The sequence below is a fragment of the Excalfactoria chinensis genome, chromosome 1, assembly GCF_039878825.1.
Source record: "Excalfactoria chinensis isolate bCotChi1 chromosome 1, bCotChi1.hap2, whole genome shotgun sequence".
Lineage (NCBI taxonomy): Eukaryota > Metazoa > Chordata > Aves > Galliformes > Phasianidae > Excalfactoria > Excalfactoria chinensis.
The window spans coordinates 2,963,353-2,986,286 of record NC_092825.1 but is presented as its reverse complement, the minus strand read 5'-3'; the positions used below and the strand labels follow the sequence as shown (position 1 = coordinate 2,986,286).

The 22,934-nt window shown below is 45.0% G+C and overlaps 1 protein-coding gene across 1 annotated transcript in view; it reads right to left on the bottom strand.

Moving 5' to 3' along the window:
- LOC140253459 (endonuclease domain-containing 1 protein-like) overlaps nt 1-22,384 on the bottom strand; it is a 45,779-nt gene extending 23,395 nt beyond the window's left edge. Inside the window, exon 1 of the mRNA XM_072339064.1 lies at nt 22,330-22,384. The gene's annotated coding sequence lies outside the window, so the exon portion shown is untranslated. The remainder of the gene's footprint in view (nt 1-22,329) is intronic.
- Between the last annotated feature and the right edge of the window lie 550 nt (nt 22,385-22,934).

The following is a 22,934-nucleotide window of genomic DNA, read 5'->3' as shown; positions in this document are numbered from 1 at the left end:
AGGGAAAAAAAAAAAAAGGAAAAAGAAATTAAAAAGAAAATAAGAAAAGATAAGAAAAAAGAGAGGAGAGGAGAGGAGAGGAGAGGAGAGGAGAGGAGAGGAGAGGAGAGGAGAGGAGAGGAGAGGAGAGGAGAGGAGAGGAGAGGAGAGGAGAGGAGAGGAGAGGAGAGGAGAGGAGAGGAGAGGAGAGGAGAGGAGAGGAGAGGAGAGGAGAGGAGAGGAGAGGAGAGGAGAGGAGAGGAGAGGAGAGGAGAGGAGAGGAGGAAAAGGAAAAGGAAAAGGAAAAAGGGAAAAGGGAAAAGGGAAAAGGGAAAGAGGAGGGGAGGGAAAAGAAGATCACTGTCCAAGTACTTGAACTCTGGTAGCTTGGGATTTTGTCCACTGCCTGGGGAACCTGTTCCATGCCGCCACCCTCTGGTGCAGAACCTCCAGCCATGCAGCTTGGAGAAATCTGCATGGGTGGGAATAAAGAAGGTGAGAATGAGGTGGTTTCAATTCATGATTCTTCTTCGGGACAAAACTGCAGCCCTTGGGCAGCCCTTGTGATCTGTCCCTCAGCATGGGACTCTGCAAAACCAGTTATTTAATCCGCTCATTCTCAAAGAGCAGAAGGATTCAGACACCTCTTTCCGGAAAAAAAAAAAAAAAAAAAAAAAAGTCTGAAAGAAAAAAAGGAAGAAGTAAAAAGAAAAAAAAATGGAGAAAAGAAAGAAGAAAAAAAAGAAAAAAAAAAAGAAAAAAAAAAAAAAGCAGTGCCACTTGTTTTTGCTGCAGGAAGTTCTCACTAACGAAGAGAAAACAAAGTTCCTTGTAAAAACAAAGCCTTCATTAGCACTTCTTGTTCTTAGATCACCATTGGAGCCATCTCACCATCTCATCCTTTTTTTCCTGCCTGTGAACTGCATTGGACAAAACTCCCCAGCTGCAAGGCCCTTCTCTGATAATAATAACGATGCGTTTTGCCTCTTCCTTGCCCTCCTGAGGTTGTTTTTTTCTCAAACAGGATCTCCCTCCACACTCAAATCACTTCTGCTGGCACTAATTCTAAGCTGTTTGAATTAACATTCTAACAACAGCCAATGTTTTATCTACTGATCCCAAAACACCATTTACTGGCAGACAAACAAACCCTATTTCCTCACCATAATGGTGTTCCACATGCCATGAACCTGCTCCATACCTTCTTTGCTGGTGATATTCCTTCTCTGTGCTCACAGTTTTACTGCTCTCCCAACTATTCCTTCTTTGTACAGTTACAAGTGCTACCAGAAGGATCCAATCTGGCTGTATTGATGCAAACTCACCACCACGGGCTAAAGGCGCTTGGGATCTCTCTAAGCTCTTCCCACCCATGGATCACTGCTGTCAGCCCAACAAATAAGCATCAAGCCCCAGCCACAGCACTGCATGGTTCTGCTTCATCCCAACGAGCTGAGCAAACATTGGTAGTGTGGCTCTGGCATTAAACAGCAAGAGTAAGACCTGGAGGTATAAAACTCCAAATTACTACTATTTATATAAGAGCACGACAGAATTAAGACATCTGTCAGTACAACACTTAACCCAGCAATACAGACATGGTGCACGGGAATAATTTCATCTGTGGCTTCCCACAGAGTCGCCCTCAGATGCATCTTGCCCTGAGGTTTGCACAGCCCTTTGCAAACCTTCTTCCCCATCCCCTGGTGAGGAATCATTGCAATTTCCCATGAGTGAGATCCTCTGGAATCACCTCACTAACAAAATGCCCTGAAATTTCTCTGCAGGAGAGACAGGATTGAGAAAAACAGCACATTCACCTCTATTCTATCAGGTTGGCAGAGAGCTACAGTCTTGTGCCGGCCAAAGCAGCAAGCCCTGGCATTTCTGATCTGCGCTACCTGCTAGGAAAGAATTGAGATGATTGAAGCTTGTACCGACATGGGCAGGGCTGTGGCAGCAAGATTTGTTATTGAACTAAACTCCTGGCAGCCGCTGGTAAGTTGATTTTGCATCAAAAAACCACTTGGAAGGAGGAAAGGCAACTGGAAAACATCATAGGATACACTTATTTTGAAGTGAAATGTCAGACTGGACCAGGCTCCAAGCAACCTGATCTAGCTGTAGATGCCCCCAGTCGCTGCAGGGGTTGGGCTAAATGACCTGTAAGGGTCCCTTCCAACTGTAAGGACTCTATGATTCCATGATCCTAGGAAATCATCCCAATCTGTAGCTGAATAACACTCAGCATTAGATTTCCCCAGAGATGTGGATGGGCCTAAAGGTGGGCCGCATCCAAGCCAGACCCAAGGAAGAACTCAGTATCTCAGTGGATACAAAGGAAGAGGAGAATCCTCTGAATATCCAGCATCCCACAAATCCACATCAAGGGTTAATACTCTGGAAAACAAACTGCCCCCAAAAGCATTGGGCATCTCCTCTGCAGAACCAGTGATGCCCAAAGACCCCATTCAACCCCAGCAGGCAGGATCTCCCACCACAAGGTGTCACAGACTCATAGAATCCCACTGGAGGACGTGGTCCAGCGTCATTTCAGCTGCACCATTTCCCCATGGCTTTCATTCAACACCCTTCACTGGAGCTCTGCCCAGTTCACAGTGAGAAACGTGATTCCTTATCTCAAAAGAAGGTGACATAGGTGGGTGCTTCTGCTCACCGTCACCACCACTGCCTGCCCTGGAGTAGTCACATTGATGCTGGAGCAGCTCTGTGCACACGGTTCTGCTTCCCTCTAGTGACAACATGGCCTCACATCAGCACAGGATGATGGCAGAGCTTCATCTGGTGAAAGGACTGCTTTCTCCTATGATCTGAGATGTGGACTCAGGGTAGGAGCCCTCTTTGCATGCACAAAGGACATGGGATGGAAGCATCTCCTTCCCCATTGAGATGTGTACGGCTTCATATGGGAGATTTTGTGTTCCCAGGTGTAATCTACATTTCTCTGTCCACGTCCTCTTCCCATGTCTGTTCATGCACGTTGCTGACATGCTCGTGTCCCTTGAGGAGGGCGATCCAGGAGGGAGGAGCTGTGCAGAAGACAGCTGGTGGGAGCTGTAACCCCCCTCACACATAACATATGACACACAAAGAGAGTCCTTTGACCATTTATGCTCATATTCATCACCTGCTTTTCCTACAACTGCATCGTGGAGTAGATGTAAGACGGGTTAGGATGAAGCACAGAAAGCTTGCCTGGTGGTCTGAGCACTCAGCTGGGAGAAGGCATTCTCCAATTCCTTCTTTTTTGGTAGAACACCCAAAACTCATTTCCAAATCACAGTTAATTGCTTTTTAAGCAATGCACACCTCCCCTAGGGTACCCCAGAGCAGTGAGGTCCCATTAGCAAACAACTCCACAATATACTTTCAGCAAGATGCAATCCCTGCAATGTCTCTCCCTAAGATTTCTACCCTAAAGCTTCTATGCATGACGTATTCTTCTAAAGAAACCTCTCCCTCCTTCATTTTCCTTGGCTATCCTCCTCACTTTACATTATGCGTCCACTGCTGTAGTATCAAGGCTGCCACTCAAGGAGATTTGAATGCAATTTCTATCAATTTTTGTCTTCCTCCAAGGCTCTTCACTAAAGTGCCAACCACGATCCAAGCGTACACTGGCTTTGCTCCCGATGCCTACACTGTGAGGCCCCCACCACGGATTGCTCACTGCTGACTTATCTGCTTGCTTAGATCTGCTCCCTGAGCATTTATCCAGCAGGAGTCAACTTCCCTTGGCCACAGAATTGAATGTTTCTGTCTCCACTGAGTTTTCTGCCTCATCACAGCCTTGTTTCGGGAAAAGGGGGCTTTTCAGGGAGGTGATTCACTGCTCTGTGGATTTTCCTGCATATTCAATCCCTTGGCTTGAATGCTGCTTTTTGTAGTCCAGGGCATGCTCTGTCCTCTCCTTGTGTTGCTGCTTCCCCGATTCACCCATCCCTCAGAGCAAACTGATTCACTGTAGAGGTTTATTTTTGGCTTCCAGCTGTTGCTCTCCTCACAGCTGTGCATCCCTCCCCATCCCCTGATGCCATCTCTCTCCTCCAGATTTTCCTCCTGATGCTTCTGACCACATCCCTCCATCCTCCTTCCCTACCTTCTCTGTGCAATGCTGACTATTTTAAGGAGCCCCACTTGCACATATTTACATGCTGGTTAGCTCTCAGTAGCCCTTCCTCTTTTTATTTTCTCTCTTGAGTTCTGTTTGCTTCATGTTTGGAAGGGATAAAAAAAAACAGTAGCCACGATTTAACAGATCTTTAAATCATATAACAACTTCAGCACTGTATGCATAAGGTTTCCAGAATGGCTTTTGACCATCCTGCTCAGGAAATAACCCCAGTGCAGCTAAAGGAGCTGATGTCTGCAAGGGGGTGAAATCAGTGCAGCTGCAGGGTTGGGGAGGGGGGGGGGGGGGGGGGAAGGGGGAAGAGGGGGAGGATTTCAGCAGCCTGATGTCAACAGCAGCTTCTACAGCCAAAACGTGGGTCTGAAAACCCCCAGTTCAGCTGTTATTTAATCCCAGAGGTATCTCAGTTCTGCAGATGCCATTAGTGTGATGGTGTTGCTCACTATGCTGAGGGCCATGCTATGGGCAATGCTGGGGAACTACTGAAACCTTCAGCTCCCGGCAAGTCAAGCCTTCCTGGATTCACAGATGCATGCAGTGTCTTCCCCCTTGTCTCAGCCTATGGGTTTAGGTAATGGAATGCCCACCACAAAGCACAGTCTGAGAGCCAAACCAGGACTGAGGTCCCCAGAGGAACCTGGGCACAGGACTTGTTTAATGGGCAGAGGTTAACTCCTGGCTAACACACAGAGCCTGGATTTCCCCCTCTGAGAGATATTTTTTCTGGTCTTTTCTTGCTCCTGGGGCTCTTCTTTGAAATTGTTCCAATTTTCTAGCCTCCTTTCTGCAGTGCAGACCCCAGACCTGGGCGCAGCATCCCTGTGTCTCTCACTATGCACTCCACCTGCTCCAGCTGACACCCACCTCTCCAAGGCACCCGTCCTTAGTTTGAGAGTTGCCTGGGTCCCCTATGCAGATGATCATTGGCTCGAACTCCATGTGCTTTGGGGATATTTCAGTTCCTGGGTCAGGATGTTCCAGCATCCCAGTCTGTGCCAATATGGAACTGGATGATTTTTGAGGTCCCTTCCAACCCAAGTCATTCACCCTGATAGTTTTGGCAAATCTCGGATAGGCATCACTTCCAAATACATGATTTTATTCTACATTCATTTTACTGCCCTGCAAAACACGGGTTTTCTAATCTGCACACACCAGGCATCTGCATCACCCACAGCAATGAACTTTTTTCCCCCCATCTCACTCTCTAACAGGCTCTCTCATGATTTCAGTTCCTTCTGGGGCTGCATTAGGAGCACAGAGTTGACCCAAGAGGACACTACTAAACATTCAGCATTCTGTAGATAGATTTGTGATAGGTTTAATACAGGCCACGATGTTCACAGCCTTTCCATGGGTATATTATGCAGGGCTAAGCAGAACATCCTTTTGGAAACCTGATTAGGTAACAGAATACGCTCTCTCTTTCAGGATCTCATAAAAACAAACTCCACCACCTTAGTTCGACAGAAGCAGTTTGGCTTCCAGCAGGCTTTGCCACAAGGCACTGATTACATCACCTTCCACTTTACTTGAATTAGCTCTGCTGAAAATCTTGCACGGCTGTTTTTTCTCCACTAGGTTGCAGCATTAACTTTTCTATTGTTGTCAAGCCTAGCAAGCAGGCCCTTTTTCAGTAGGCCACCCTCCCTCTGTGCCCGGTTGACCCACGAAAGGCTCTGAAGCCCTGAAGAATTAGATGAAGGACTACAACAACTTCCCCATCACACCCCTTCTTCCATACAGCTCTTTCCCTGGTGCCGGCAGTGATGACCGTCAGGTTGTTCCTGTTGATTTTCAGATTTATACTCAATTTTCCATCATGATGGTTCACTGATCTCATTATATTTAAGGTCATATCAAACAGTTTAAAGTCCACGGTGACACTAAGGATTTTAAGATGCATGTTACGTCACCACTGGGACACTAATGGGAAGCTAATTGTGGTCCATCACTGCTTGGCCACAAAGCCACTCACAGTTTGAAGCAGGGCTGGAGGATCATCAGTACCCCTGCAAAACTGCATGTGGACAAACTGGGCTGTAGGATGGTTTCTAGAAAGAACAATGTGAGTCATGTTTCCACCTCCTTCTCCTGGGCACCCTTAAGAGCTCTGCCCTGCTCCCTTGTGTTTTTACTTGCCTAAAGCTGCCTGAAGCAGGAGTCACAGCTGTGATGTGAATGCATGGTGGCACTTCCAGGCAGGATGTGATACAGAAACCAGGCATCCAGGTACCAACACTCACCATGGGCACAAGGGGAGGTGCTGAGGCACTGGCTCAGGCTGCTCAGAGAAGTTGTGGATGGCCCATCTCTGGAGATGTTCAAGGCCTGACTGGGTGTAGCTCTGACCTAATCTCATCCGGTGGATGGCAACCCTGCTCACAGCAGGGCATTGGAACTGGATGACCTTCAAGATTCCTTCCTACCCAAGTCATTCTATGACTCAGGATGTGGGCACCCTGATAATTTTGGCAACTACCTTGATAGGCACCATTCCCAAACACGTGCCTCCAAGATGGACTTTTTGAGAAGAGAAAGGGAATGCTTAGACCTGCATAGAGCCAGAAGGTGTCGACTGCAAACGATGGATGCTCCACCTGCGGCTCTGTTTTCAGTGGAGCTGAGCAGGGTTTGGAATGAAGGAGGAAGTTCTTGCTACGACCACGTGGTGCACACGGTGGGGAGAATCCAGGGGCAGCAGGGTGCAGATGGGATGGAGAGAATGGGGTGGTAGAGGGTAATTTCTTGAGATTAAAGCCAAGCAATTACAGGCAGCAATAGCTCTTCTGAAGCCATAGTTTCAGATGCAAACATGGAAGGATGGAGAGTGCAAGAGGTTTCCCAAGGGCTTTTAGGTGTATCTGCATATTCTGGCTTTATCTTTTTGCGTCTGGATGCTGAAAACACATGGCTGGTGAGGGGCATTCCACAGCTGCTTTGTGGGGTTTTGCCCGTGACAACCTCAATCCCACTGTAGGAAGCAGGGCTGTGCCGCACAGGGGAGGCGGTGATGAGCTAATTCCTGGCTGTGAACATTCCAAGGGTGGTTACAGATCTGCAGCCAAACTCCATTCCTCAGTGCCAGAGCACAGCAAAAGGCAGCAACTGCAAAATGGGGCACAGAAAGCTTAGCCTGGACATAGGGAAGAGCCTTGCTGCAAGGTAGTGATGCTCTGGGACAGACCCCTAGAACTGGCGACCCTCTCTCTCATCCTGAGGGCTTTAGGATCCAGCAGGACTAAGCTGTGGCTGACAGCCTGGCTGCAGTCCTGCTCTGAGAGGGAGGCTGGATTTGAAATGTCCCCCTCACCCAGCATTTCTATGGAGATTTGATTCTAATTAGCTCTTTTTTTTCCTGCTTTGGATCATCAACATACTTCTTATGTGTTGTCTCTGCAGATCAGGAGCTTTCCTTCTGCCTTAATGTTTATGGACATTATATATATGTTAATGTGAGAACAAGCATAGGAATCCCCCATGACCATGAGGAAAGCCCAAAGCCCAGACAGACATGTGCAAGCTCCCCCTCAAGCCATGCACTACTGCACATTGACTCACTTTCCCTCCTACCCTAAGTCCCTTTCAGCTGCCTCCCACTCAACCCCAAAGCTCAGAGCTCTTTTAAGACCCCAGCTACATGGCCATCAATGGTGTTTCATTTGCTTCTGCCCTGTGTGTGGGATATACCCCATGCATGTTCACTAGCCCCTGACTAATGCAGCCAAACAAACCCTCCTTGATGCCAGCCTGGAACATTATCTTTTCATTTGCAGAATCATAAAATGGTTTGGGCTGCAAAGGACCTCAAGGATCATCAAGTTCCAAATCCCCTGCCCCATCCACCCTGACCATAAACACCTCCATGGATGGGGCATCCACAATCTCTCTGGGCAACCTGTTCCAGTACCTCACCACTCCCTCAGTAAAGTACTTTCCCCTGACATCTACTCTGTACCTCCCTTCCTTCAGTTTAAAACCATTCCCCCTTGTTTGATCACCATCTACCCATGTAAAAAGTTGATTTCCTTCCCTCTCATTTATAAACTCCCTTTAAGAACTGGAATGCCTTCTTCTGCCACCAGTCTTGGACATCAACCTTCAACATGTGCCAAAGCCTGAGCCCAGAGGGTATTTCCAGACATGGAACACAGAATGCAGTTATTAGAAGGCTGTCCAGAAAGAGGATGCTGTGGGCAGAAGGGATGATGCTCCTGGAGGGTGCCCAGAAGATACTGTGTCCCAGTGTGGATGTGTATGGCCATGTTTGAACATAGATGTGCACTGCCTTTTCTCATCAAATGCAAATACAGCTGCCTGTATTGACAGAGCCAAACTTTGAGCACTGAGTCCACCATGGAGGTAAAAAAGCAGCTTTTTCCTATTTAAGATTCAGTCTCCTTGTGCTGTCCTTATTCTGCAGTGGGGTCCTTGGAAGTTGCAGAGGGTACGGAAGGTGAAGAGATCTCCTCATTGTCCCGCAAGCTCACGTGTGCTTCGCTTTTAACAATGTCTTGCAGCTTTTTACCTGCAGTGACCTTCCCTGACTCCTTGTTTACACTGCAGAAGCAAGCAATGCTTACTGCACAGAGTTCAGCTGGAGCCTTTCAGCCAGTGATCAAAACACTATCAAGAGCAACGTTTGTATTTTAAAATCATAATTAGAAAGTGCCTGACTGGCAAAAGTTGGAAGAGGGCAATAAACGAAGCAGGGGGTTGGAAGAAAACAAAGAACGGCATGAGAGGAATCCATGTTTTCAACAGAGTCCTAAATATTTTTGCACTGCCTGCCTCACATTCAGCACCCAAAATTAATAGATTGTTTGACCTTAATTTCTCCGTGCTCTGATTCCTTGTTTGTGAAGCAGAAATAATAACAGAGCCTCCAGAAAGGGCTGTCATCACAACAATTGCTTTGGCCAAGGCACTTGGACGCTGCAGGGATGAGCATGAAGAAGAAAAGAAGAACGCTGCACGGCCACTGATCACGTGAGCATCACCATCGTGTGGCCAAAACACCTCCTGGGTGACGGGCTGAAGCACACACAGGAGACATGAGGAACATTAAAAGCCACACGAGAGTGGGATGCCCTATTTGTGGAGCTTTGCTCCTTTAAACACATGTGGGAGGGAAGACTGGTAAATCCTTGGACAGTTTTTCATCTTGGCTCGACTGGGCTGGACTTCAGGCTCAATCTGTTGTCTGGTCCCCTGTCATAGCTGCTGTTATAGTGATTCATCCATCTGGTTTTCTGGGAAGAGAAAATGAGTGAGGGAAATGTTTTTCTTTTTTTTCTTTTCTTTTGGCTGCACCTCTCCTGCAGCGACTACGATTTTGCACCCACTGGAGTTGATGGGGGGGAAAGAAGTTTTGCACATCGCTTTTTGCTTGCTGGAGGAGATGGCACAGTGCTGAGAAGCCTGTTCTCTAAAGCCAGACCACAACAGTGACGTTCTCCGCTGTGCTTCAGGAAGAAAAAGGCTCTTAACAAAACCCTCAGCAGACCCTGGGACCACATTCAATTCACTCTCCAGAAATGATGCTGGATGACCAGTGAGAAGGAAACTTGGACAGAAATCCAGTTGGAAAGTATTGGCACGGGAGGTCTTCATGTTGGGACTGAATAGCATCTCTCACGAGAGGTCTGATTAACCGTAGATTAGGCACAGAAAAAAAAAAACTCCTATGAGATTTCACACTGGATGATCTTTAATACTACAACAGAAGAAGCCACGTTGCTCTTCTTTTGTTGGTATACATGGTAAGGACACTGCTCCTTTGGTAGAGACAGCAAACTCATCCAGCTGGTAACAGCAAGCATTCTGGGTTGGCTAAGCGGAGACGGTGCTTAAATACACTAGTATTAGCCAGCTTCAGGAGATCCTTCCTTCCTCCCCTTGTTCCCATCTTTGTCCCAGCTTGGCCATGGGTCAGATTGGGGAAGCAGCAGTTTGGGTGGGAGCAACCATTCCATCATTCGGAGACATTATTAATTCCTGCCAACTGGGTCACGTATCAAAGTTCAACTTTCATACTGCATTAAAGTAAACCTTCCTGGAGGAAATTCTTCCTTTTACACCAGCTTCATATCCGTTATCAGCCCTCCTATGAAAACCGGATCCTTTTTGAGCCCACCACACAGAAACAGCCCACCTTGCTGCCTTAACACCCTTCTTCTCTCTTGCCCCTTTCTCTGTCTCAGCAGCCTTCCCTTGGATTTGCCCATTCCATGATTTCACCCCAACTGGGTGGTGAACTCGCTTTCCCCACACGCAGCCTCTTCCCAGCGGCTCCCGGGACAGCTGCCAGCTCCTCTCCACCCACGGCCTCTCTCGTAGAAGTGAACCATGCAGCTCCTGCAGCTTCTCAGCCTGAAGGAGATGTTTCACATCTGGTTTGCTTGGGGAAGAGAAAGGGAAGCCGGAGTGTCCTTCAGTGTCACTATGGGCCCCATCAGTACCCTTGGCAGGGTAGCCCTGCTGTGGCAGAGCAGGACCAGATGAACCCAGAGGTCCCTTCCAAACTCAGCCATGCTGTGATTTCACCAGTCTAGCTTAGGAAATAGCTGTTCAGATTCAATACCAAATGGAACTTGGCCTTTTAAAACCACTTACTCTCCTTTGCCTGGATTTAAGCCTTCTCTAAACCATTTGAGATGTGGCTATATCAGCCCAGCAGCACCAAATGGAAAATGGTCCCAAGGGCTCAGAGCCTGTAGAACTCAACGCCACACCAAGAAGTGGATCTGACTCAGATTTTGAAACCTTTGTTAAGCCGAATAGAACGCAGGATGAGCATTCAGTGTTCTCAGGTTCTCCCCTCCACTCTTAAATGATGTTCTGGGGTTTGAATAAGAATCTTCTGACTATTTCTTCTCCCCATGCCGTATCCGTGCTGCCAACCCAGTTCCGACTCCGATGATTTATTTTCTTTGCCCAGAATGCAACGCGTAAGCACTTCACTTTGTAACTTGCTTTACTCAAACGTTTTCAGAGAACTGCTTCCTCAGATGTGTTTACACGTGGGAAATTAAAAGCTAAGCAACAGCTCCATTAGGAACAAAAAACATCATAAAAATTCCACGGTTGCCAGAAAACATCCCAATACAGTGACAAACGTGGCCATGCTTTGGTACTGCTGATCATTCGTGGGATGGTTCATCTATCAATTATTCATGACTGTCTTAAAAAAGTCCAGGCTAATCTCAAGTAGAAAGCACAGGTTTGGGTTTTTAAATCAGTATTTCACTCAGAAGTTCTCCAACTGGAAATCTGATTTGCACACCGAAATCTGCAAACCGCCTTGCACTGAATACAAGATATTTTCCTTTAGCCGTGACTTCAGTTCTCCTGCAGTGTGTGGAGAGTTGTTACACAACAGTGTATTTAATTGCCTAGGTATCTGTCATTATTTTTGTGAATTTTCATGTAAATTTAAGTCTTCCCAGATGAGATTTTGGGCAGGTCCTGATCTGCAAGGAGCCTGGCACCTTTTGGTACACAGTCCTATCGGCGCAAGATATTTCTGGTAACGGCAAATTATATCGGAGGCCAATCGTTCTCATTTGTTCCACAGTAAGGATGGGCAGGATGAAATAACGGTAATACCTAGCCAAGAAAATTCTGTGGTTCTCCAAAGGTTGTTAAGAGATCAGGCAACTTGGCTGCGCTAATGGCTTTTACAACAGGCAACCTGCTCTAGGTATCAGGCTGCGTGGACTGGGACCCCAACTGTGAGACACGTAGGACCTGAGCATTAATTCCTTTGGAAAACAAGGCTTGAACACATCTGTCCTGTGCAGCAATCAGATGAACGCTGCTATCACTTCAATTCCAAGGCTTACTGCTCCTTTTTATGACAGTGAATCATGAAATCCAAGGCTCATCTCTGTTTTTTATGCCAACAGATGATTACAAAACCCTCCTGCCACATGAAGAGAAACTGGCTTTATAGACCTAGGAACACTAGAGCCCAAGTTACCTTTTCCTCCATTTTGCCAGCTGGAGGAAAGAGTACAACCATAAATAGATGCATAATTCGTATCAACTCCTGGCTACGTGGCTGGTTCCAGTGCAGTGGTTTTGGTTTTTATGACAATGAGACCTTCTATGAGGATTATAACCTGTTAGGGAAGAATGGAATCCCTCTGCCTAGAAGATGCAGGTGAATCTCTGGCAACAGTCTGGTTAACTTAGTGATGCAGGCTTTATGCTGAAGGACTTGGGAGGCAGGGTATAAAATGACAATGCTCACATCACTGTAACCAACTGAGGAATGAGCCAGGCCAAGCAGAACAGGGTATCTTGGGGGTAATACTTGGGGGATTCCTACATATTAGAGCACTGGAAGGTAAAGGGGCCCAGGAGTTGATTAACATTCAAACAGCACTTCCTCCAAGCTCAAGTGCATTCTTATGAGTAAGAAATCAAGCAGAAGTGGCAGGACATCTGCATGGATGAACAAGGTGCCCATGGAAAAATTCAAATGGAAGAATAAAGTGGAAAAAGAGACTGGCCACTTAGAAGGAATGTATGAACTCTGTTAGAGAGCACCGGTACCCAACGAGGAAGGCTAAGGCCCAACTGGAACAAAATCATGCAAGGGAGGTCAAGGACAACAAGAAGGGCTTAAGTACATCCCTAGCAAACAGAAGACTAGAGAAAATGCAGACTTGCTGTTGAATGAGGTGGGTGCCCTGATAACAGAAGACGCTGAGAAAGAGCTACCAAATACCTTGTAGTCTTAACTGCTAAGATTGCCCCTCAGGAATGCAAGACCCTGGAACTAATGAGAGAGTCTGGGGAAACAAAGACTTCCCCCTGGTTGAGGAGAGAGGATGTGATCAGAGATTCCCTATTATGAGTTATTATCACTATTACCTATGAAAAGGTGAAGACTAGAGGACAACCCATGCAGCCTCAGCAAGTTCAGTGATGATATAAAGCTGGGAGGAGCGGCTGACACACCAAAAGGCTGTGCTGACATTCGTTAGGACTTGTGCAGGCTGAAAACTGGGCAAAAAGGAACTTGATGAGGTTCAATAAAATAATAGTCTTACACCTGACGAGGAGTAACTGCATGCACCAGTACAAGATAAGAGACTGACCTGCTGGAAAGGAGCTCTGCAAAGAAGAACCTGGTGTGCAACAGGTTGCCCATGAGCCAACAGTGCGAAGCTGTGGCAAAGAAAGTCAATGGTATTCTGGGCTGCATTCAAAAGAGCGTGGCCAGCAGGGCAAGTGATATTCTCTTTTCCCTCTACTCTAAGGGAGGCCACTTCTAGAGTACAACATTCATGGACTCCTCAGTTCAAGAAAGGCAGAGAAGAGAAACCAGCTGAGGGCTACAAAGATGATAAGGGGTCTGGAGGAGCATCTCTTTTATGAGGAAAGGCTGAGAGATCCGGTACTGCTCAGCCTGGAGAAAACTGAGTGGGGATCTTATCGGCACTTCTAAATATCTAAAGGGCAGATGTCAAAAGGAGGCAGCCAGGCTCTTTTTGGTGGTACCCAATGACAGCATAAGGGGCAAACTGGAACACAAGAGTTCCATACAAACATGGGGAAATCTTTATTTTGAGGGTAACAGAGCACTGGAACAGGCTGCCCAGAGAGGCTGTGGAGTAACTTCTGAGCAAACCACTATATTTACTGGTGGTATCCAGTTATGTCCTCATACCTGGTTAACAGCCGAGATAGGAGTGGATAACTAACCCAGATGTTATGCCTGGAACCCCAAATCTCTGAACCTTCTGAGGGGAGTTGCATCTACCCATCTGGTGGGAAGCATTAGAGAGCAGAAGCCATCTATTAGATGAACTCTGATATTAGGAGAGGTAGGCAAGCATGCGAGCAACCAAAAATTACTTCATGATCCTCTCTGGACATGATTTACCAGAAAATATATCTAGAAATTGTAACTCTATTTTTGCTAGTGTTACCAAAATGAGAATTTGCTCTCCTGGCACATTCAATTTGCTAAGCTTTAATGCTGTTTTATACAGCACAAGAAAACTCTGCCAACACAAACCTCTGCCGTTCCATACTTAGTGAACGTCCCAGCTGGAATCAGCCTGCAGCAAAACCAATGCTACCTGCATTGCTTCTGTTTGTATCCCTGAAGCCCATTACTACACTAGAAACGCGTGCTAAGGACATGACAGCTGCCTCACACAGGTTATTTTTAGCTATGAAGTCTCAAGCTGCTTTGAAAGCCTTGGGAACGACTTATCAGAAAAAATTACGGAAAATTACAGATCTGACCATGAATTCATCTGTCATGGACACAAAATCCTTGTCCACTTCCCCCTCCTGCCTCCCCCCCCCCCAAAAATTCTTACACATTAGGAAGTTATTTCCTCCCTAAACTTCCAATGCACGATGGAGTTTACAGAGCTTCTCTAATCAACGTACCAGTTTGGGTTGGAAGGGACCTTTAAGATCCCCTAGTTCCAACCCCCTGCTATAGGCAGGGATACCTCCCTCTAGACCATGTTACTCAAAGCCCCATCCAGCCTGGCCTTGATTGCTTCCATGGAGGAAGCAAATGTTTTTTTTTTGGCACAGTACCAGTTTTTTCTCCATTTCAACATCCAGAAAAGAAACTTCACGGACCATGAAGGAACATCCTTGCACTTTACAACTGATGCAAGGTACTCAAGAGTAGGATCATGACAGAAAAGACCTTAATGATCATCAAGTCCAACCGCAACCTAACCACACCACCCTAACTCTAAAAACCCTCCACTATACCATGTCCCTGAGCCAATGGATGGAGGATGGAGCAGACTCGCAAGCAAGCTGTTAGTTATGCACTGTGGGATCCGATGCACGTCCTAAGATTGCTGCAGTCTTCATAAGCCCTGCTTTACATCTACATTTAGCTGCACGACGAGGAAGCCTGTCTTCTAGTAGTAGCTTCACATTCAAAAAGTGCTGAGAGTAAAGAGATCAAAAATTAAAGTAGAAATAAATCTATTGTATATTTCTCCTCTCTCTCTACTTCACAGTGAATCTGATTTCACTTTGTATTTCTTTTCTTTCTTTCCTTCCTTGCAGCTGCAGGAAAGCTCTAACAGGCAATAGGACTCAGCCTTGTAAGCACACAGGCACACTTGCAGCATTACTCACATCAGAAAAGCCTTTCAGGGGATCCAAGTACTTGGCAGCTACCTTGTTCCTCACTATATGGTGCAAACAGAGACAATTACTACAGCTTAAAAACCTCTTACCTTTCAACTGAATGAATTAAACTTTAATAATATCCTTGAGGTATTTTTTGTTTTTCTCCTGTGACCACTTTTTATTAATCTGTAATTGATTCTCACCGTGAGATTAGTTTTTGTGATAGCAACTTTCCTTTAAGCATAAAAACTTCTTCATTTTCAGACCTCGCCTTGGCAAGCACAGTACAGGCCACTAAACTCTCAATACCTTGAACTCCTTGTTGGTGGACTCTGCACAAGAAATAACTTAGGCAAAGGTCTGTATGGGAGCTACTTCTGTGCTGAACAGACTCAAAAAATACCGATTACTTGTAATCCACATTTCAGGACTGCAGTGCTTTTTTCTTCTGTATAGCTTATAAGCCCTCTAAGAACATCTGCTAAACTCCCAAACCTACGTGCAAGTGTCAGCTCTTGGCATCACAGTGTGAAATACATGGCACTAGCTGCTCGACACCCTCTGTACTTTAATTGTTTTTATGGTAACTCGAGGGCTAACTAAACACAGCGCTACCCACCGCTGGGAGTTTAAACAAGGCAAATCATGGGAGTGGATTTCACAAAAGGACTGGAAACAAGAGACAAAAAAAGAGGCCGTGTGCCTTCCACACTGAGCCTCTTTTAGATTGTGATGACTTGAATCCTCCTTCATTAAACAAACAAACACAAGGGGAGGTGAAGGGTGAATGTGCTGCTCCCAACAAGTTACCAGCTTAGGAATGCTTATGAATACTCAACATCTGCTCCACTTGTTTGCAGTCTACAGCTGCTACTTTGTAGTTTCCCCATAGAAAAGAAGGAGGAAAAGCAGGGTACTCCTGCTTTAAGAAGTTAATCTAGGAAAACATCCCCTGCTAGAGTGATGTACTGCAGTCTGTGTTACTACCTCCCAGAGAGCATGATACTCTGGTTGAGGAATGCTTTTCAGAAATCATCTTCACAGCTAACGAGCTCCTGCTGTAACTGAGGATATGACCCACAGTCAGACTCTGCCATGTCTGGCCAGTTCTGCTTCCCTGAAGAGCACAATTCTTGGAGAAAACTTAGGTAAGTAACATCCTTGGGAACGTGACTCAGTTTTGTGGCTTACGCTGTTAGCAGTGTGAGAGTGGAGAAGGCAAAAAGCTCTTAGGTTAGCAAAGAAATCTTGCACAAGATCTGTCTTTCAGGATGACCAGAGCGCACTAACTGGAGACTGGAAAGGTTCCTGCTGCTGACCTTTTTATTTCCTTATACCCCCTGTCTAGATCATTAAACCAACAGTGTTTTTCAATATGTTTTTTCTTGATCTTGAGTCCATACTGGTAATACGCACTGGAAAAACAATCTCCCTTTATCTTCACATTCAGCACTGTTTGACCTTCCAAAGCATTCTGAATATAATTTTTACAGTCCTTCTTGTTGTTCTTTTTTTCCAGTCCTAGGTAACAACATTAAAGATTCTCTTTGGAGTCTCTTGTATAAAATTCACCAGGAGCAATTCCCCAATCACTATAACCGATTTCAAATGGTGCTAGAAAATATTATTGACTCTGAACACCAAAAGAAATCAGTCATCCTCTAAAGGGGTTACTGAGATCTTCAAGGATGAAGAGTTAGGTACTAAACAGTGTTTTACAATGGAGGATCCCCAAATGCTTGATAAACCTTCATTGGTTACCTCTATGGCGTTACTCCCTAGAAAAAATGGTGCATGATTGAAATACTTCAGATGAAGACTTAGAAGATGAGAACTTTCAAAATCATTAGTTACATACTCCTTTGGAATTGTACAGAGTAGCATCAGTCAATGTGCTCTACCACATGCGGTCCAGTTCTCAGATACTGATGCTGGTTGCTTCCATTGATTACACCAAGCGCGTCAGGCCACCAACCTGCCACCTGAATACTCAAAGACCTAAAAGATAAATAAGCCAATAGAAATCTGCCAAGCATGCCACATGAAAATGGAAACATGCAGCACCTGGCTGTGGACAGCATCTAGAACTATCAGTGTTATGTATGATACACACACTGTACGTACAGGCACTTACAGCGGCAGTAAAGAACTAGAACCCAAAAAAGCATCCACGATGGGCTGAAAGCAGAGCAAATGAGGCTCCCTTCCTCATTTCTCGCCATGCTGTAAGAATTTAATTCAACAGAGGCTGTTTTAACATCCATGTCTTCAACGCTGTGTTGCAATTCCATATTATGCTTTTCTGCAATGTTTATGTCTCATAAGTCCTTCTCTGTTTCCAAGTTCTGGTTGACCACCTACAAACACTACAAACATGCTGGTGGCTGGCACCATTACAACAGAATTTCTGCCTTTGAAATCACATATTGCAGTGCTCTCCCAACTGAGGTCACAGCCTACTTAAGGGAGTCTGTTCAGTGGTGAAGCTAAGTCTAGCAACAGAAGCACACAGTCTAGCAACAGAAGCACACAGAGATCTTGACCTTCTTTCTCCACCAAGGTTTCTGAGGATCCATTTCACTGATGAAAGCAGCAGGCATTCTTCCTCCAAGAACACTGATTTCAAATGGTGCTAGACAATAAATAGTTAAATCTAAACCACCATATGAAACCAGCTTCCTGAGGGAGCTTGTTTCTAGCCAAGATCATATTCCTGTAACAATAAATCAGAAGAGCATCTATCCATGGTGGTTTTTTCCATCTTTGTTTTTTTTCCTATTAAATAATCAATGTTTTTTTTTTTCTTACTTCCTGATTCTGCTTTGAGTCACCGAGTGCTCATTTGTTTTCTATTACAGCGCTACCAACAGAAAGAGAACTGCTTACAGCACTATTACCCTGAAGAATGCTATTAACCCAGATTGGGCAACACATACCGAGGTTTACCCAAAGAAGGACCCTCATCCCCTTTTCAGAACCGCCGTCATCTTTACATACACTGTGTCTGCTGAGGTCTCCCCACAGCACTGAGAACATGAGTAAGAGAAGCACTGCAGCAAACCCCCTCTAGTGACAGCAGAACGACATACGAAATGCCTCCTGCTAAATGCTGAGGCACATTATTTTTAGCAGCAGTAGCAGCAATAACAGCGTGTGACACAATCTATCAGTCCCTACATGCTGACTGGTCCCATTGATGGATCAGTCCACCCTTTGTGGGTATTTGTAACACACTAGAAGCGTGTGCCCAAACCTAATGTAAGGATTGCATTAATTAACTGCTCAGTGCTGGCACTTACCACCTGGTTCCACCACAGTTTCTAGGAAGTCTGACACAAGGATTTTTCTTGGAACTCTTATTACTCAAGTGTGTTCTAGACCATTTAATCTTTTCAAACAGATGTATTTTTTATAACCTGTCCTCAATGTCTCATCTCAGCTGGCAGAACAAACGTACCCCAGTCGCATCTACAGAATCAAGTCAAACAACCCCCAGTGTTTGCAAGGACGAGGGCACAGCCACGCTCACGGTGACGTTCTGCAAAGCACTCCACGCACACATCACAGAGCTTCAGCAAGAACAAATTACCCGAAGCAACAGCAGCACAACAGCACAGCGTGTTCTGATGACAGAAAGCAACCGCTGTGCCCCGTGTGGCTGTAAAATAACACTGTTCTGGCGGGTGCGTGAAATGCTGATGCTTTAACACTGCGGACAGGACTGAGCAATTTCCACAAGGCATGAAAAAGCCTCAAACTTTGCCCTGCTGCAGTATAATTCAAGGAGTTAAGGACTGTACTTGTTCCCTTTTGCAGTGTCATACCTGCACATTCTGTGCTTGCTGCTGGCAGCTCTGTGCAAGCTGATTTCAGCTGATTACAAACATCACCCGAGACGAACCCATCTGCGGTCTCCTGAGGACAGCCAAGTGGTGTTAAAATTGTTCTCTTCAGGCGGCAGGAAATCATGTCAGAAATGTAAATAATTACGTCTATTTCCATGCGTTAATTACCTCCAGAGGTGTGTAACTCTTCATCTACCACAGTGACGAGCTGAACAACCAGTTGAGCCTAAAAACTGAGCTTCTAGATGGCTGAAGATGGAAGAAATCTCAAATGAGCATGGACAGTTCCCAGGGAATATCTGTCGGCAAGGCAGTTTAAGCACTGCCCTCCCAGAAAATCAAGTCCAACAAATATGGCATCAACCTGTGAGACAAGGAAGACAATAAAGCTTCACAACTGTTATCTTCCCTGGTCAGAGGCAAGGCTGAACTGTTGCAGTGTGTTCCCAAGCACTTATACGTGCCATGTATAAGGGATCTGCAGTTGAGGTTCAGCATGTGTGTATCTGCATTTATTGCTACCCCCACAGCAGGTGCAGACCACAACATCTCAGAATGACTAACCAAAGGGCAGACTCTTCCACTGAACACATTTGTACTTTTGAAGAAAGCACCTTTCAAAACACGTAAGAACTCTGTGCTTTTCCAGAGCACAGATACCGAGAAGCACTCTTACATTAGGGCTGTAAACTGTACTTCTGAATTGGAAAAACAAATGAACTACGGATAGAAAACTAAGCTACGTCTTTGTGATGCCTCCTAACTAGGTCCTTCAGCTTTTAGGCTAATGAATCTTTAAATCCTGGACTTCACTGTCCCTTCCAGATTTGCTAGCAGTAATTTCTTTGTTTAACTGGAGAGGAATAGGAGGAGCAGAGAAGACAACACCTTCATGTTGATGACTCTATTCAGTAGAAAAGCAGGAACTTGGGGAACACACAGAGCAAACTCAGCATTGACGGGCTTGGATAAAAACTGGATGTGGACAAGCTTCCTATTTCATTGTTTCTGTAGTTACAAATTAATACTACTCTGTATCCTTTCAGAGGAAATAAACCATCAGCAGTTTGATCTTCAGTATTACAGAACTCACAAGGCCTTATCTGACATCTGTGAGATTACTTACACGAGCAAAGCTACGTCAGAGATTAAACCACTGCAAAGATGGAGTTTATTCTGGTTTTGTTTCGCTGTTGAATAATTCTAGTGATTTACGAGGGGTTTAGCTGCAGCCAAAGGCCTACGAGGTAACTCTCTGTCTTTAAGTGTCTTGCTTCCTTTCCATGTTGTGCCATCACAGGAGCTGCCCAAGTGGATTTTCTTCAAGCTTTTATGACAGCTTTATGATCCATCCACGACAGGCTGCAAGACCGAGTCAGCCTATAATTTGGAGACAATAGCCTTCAAGTTAGTTATGTCTGACAAATTGTTCGACTTACTGTAACTTCTCAAATTCCTTTTTTTTTTAATAAAATGTGAAGCCAAGGGAAGATGACAGATTGGTAACTTTGCAGAAAGCCTCTGTTCACAGAATGGCTACAGCATGGGAAGCAAGAGTGTGAACTTCCTACTCAACACTTGGCCGTGTATCTCATTTACGAGCTGCTGCAGATATCCCACGGCAATGAGACCGAGGAACCATAAAGGAATTGTTTGCCAGATGAAAAAACAATTAATACTTACTGCAGTGAGGAAGGGAAGAACTGCCTACCAAGACAGTAATTGAGAATGTGAAGTCAGCTACAGATGTCTTTAAAGGGTTTTTTCCCCAGTAATTTTCAATAAGAACTTAAACCACTGCTATTGGTGAAAAGCTGTTTCATCTTTTATTTTACTTTTCTGCGCCATAAATCCCCCAGCGTTTTCACCACCAGACTAACGAATTCCAACTATCAAGAGAGCTCATCTGCTGTGCAATTTGTCTTTTTTTGTTCCCTTCATAAAACAAGCAGGAGAAATGTTTCTAATTTGCAAAGGCTGAATAAATACCTATTGTGTTTGCCAAGACTTTATTGACATCCACTGGCTGTCCACAAAGCTGACTTATTTCTCAGATAGATGGTTTATCTCAAGCAGGAAAAAAAAGATCCAAACAACAAAAAAACCCCAAGATATTAATCTTTAAAACAAACAAACAAATGAAGAGCTCAATAAATATTCCTATAGCTAGTGAAATCCCTCCGACTACGATACGGTACCAGAGCAGGTTTTTGCTGACAGCAAGACCACTTAACATTGGGACACCCTCCAGTGCTTGCTGTGCCTCTGATGCTGCAGTTCATGTCACCTCCAGTTGTACTGATGCAGCTGTCCTTGGGCCACGCTGTAAACAAAACCACTCACATGATTCTGATTCAAAGAATAAAAGAAAAAAAAGAAAAAGCGTTTATTTGCATTTCTTTTCCTTACTAAGATATTTTCAGAGCCCTGGGTTTGCACACAGTGAGGAAAGAGATGGCACCACATTGCTGCTGAGCTGGAAATGAATGGCTGGGAGTAGGAAGAAGCTTATTAAGCTGGCACTAGCAAGAGACACGAACTGTGCAATCACACCTTGGATAACATCAAATCCCATCTCCCTTGCTCAGCTGGTCACAAGAAACAGAGATGAGAGTTTCAGTCTGCAATGAAACACTTCTTGAACTTACAGACAAAAATCAATTCATCAAACTTTGAGATTCTTACTAAAGTTTTTAGCAGGTCTTCATAAAAATGCCCAGCTTTCACTGCTGGCCTGCTGCCTGTACTGTTTTTTTCTCTGAGTAATTCTGTTATCTTAAAGCCGGCAATGTAAAAGAAACAACCTAAGCTTTTACAGCTACCATTTAATGACTACAAGGTCTGCGCTGGCTTGACATAAACAGGTAACAAGAAAAAGTGTTTAGTCACTTGGGGAAGGAAATTAATGACACCTCATTACTGTTGAAATTTCCTACACTGATGACAATACTTCACATACCTCGCTTTCCTTCCCGTCCTTTGTTTAGCTCTAATGAAAAGCAAGCAATTGGGGGAATTTCCTCTGGAATGGGCAAACAGCCCTTAAATGAAGACCAGTATCACCCACTAATCAAAATAACCAATTCATTTGTTCTGTATGAGTAACATGCTTATACTTTTCATTTCTGAAGCTTCTCAAAGCTTCTAACAGGACAGGACTAATGGCTAATGCTGCAAAGTATTTACAAGTGCCACCTGATACCAAAGAGGGACACAGATGTGTTATACCTTAGGAAATAAAACAGCTTCTACCACGTCCACTTGTCTTCTTTTCTGAACAATCCACTGTGAACAAGAAAGGGTTGTCCTCAACCTGGAAAAAAAAAACACAATAAAAAATGTCAGAAGCTGTTTGTGTTGCTCTTGAAAAAAGACGATTGAAAACGTAACCTCATAATCTTTCTTCTCTTCCCCCAGACTCCTCTGCAGGCTTTAAGCCCTTTTCTCAAGGTCTGAACTTTTGTGAGTGCTTTTACAGTCAAATCAATAAAACAGGCAACCGAGGTTTACTACTAAACTTAGAAAACAGACACCGTGTTCCCTGTCAAATGAGTCATTTTGGACTAGAGATCCAAAAATTACTGAATGATAAAAGTAAGATATAACCGATCTGTTTAATTTTGAGGCACTGAATCCCTGGCAGTGGCATAGCCCCAAACTACGGGTAGATAATTCCTTGCAGAAGGAGGACCTGTGAATAGTAGGAGCCAAAGAAATCACCTACTGTACAAAGCAACATCCTTGCTATGCAAGTCTTTGAAACCCCTTCAGGCTTATTTTCGGGATTAGTAGGGAAACAAAAATCCTAAAAATACAAAAGCAAGCTTAACAAG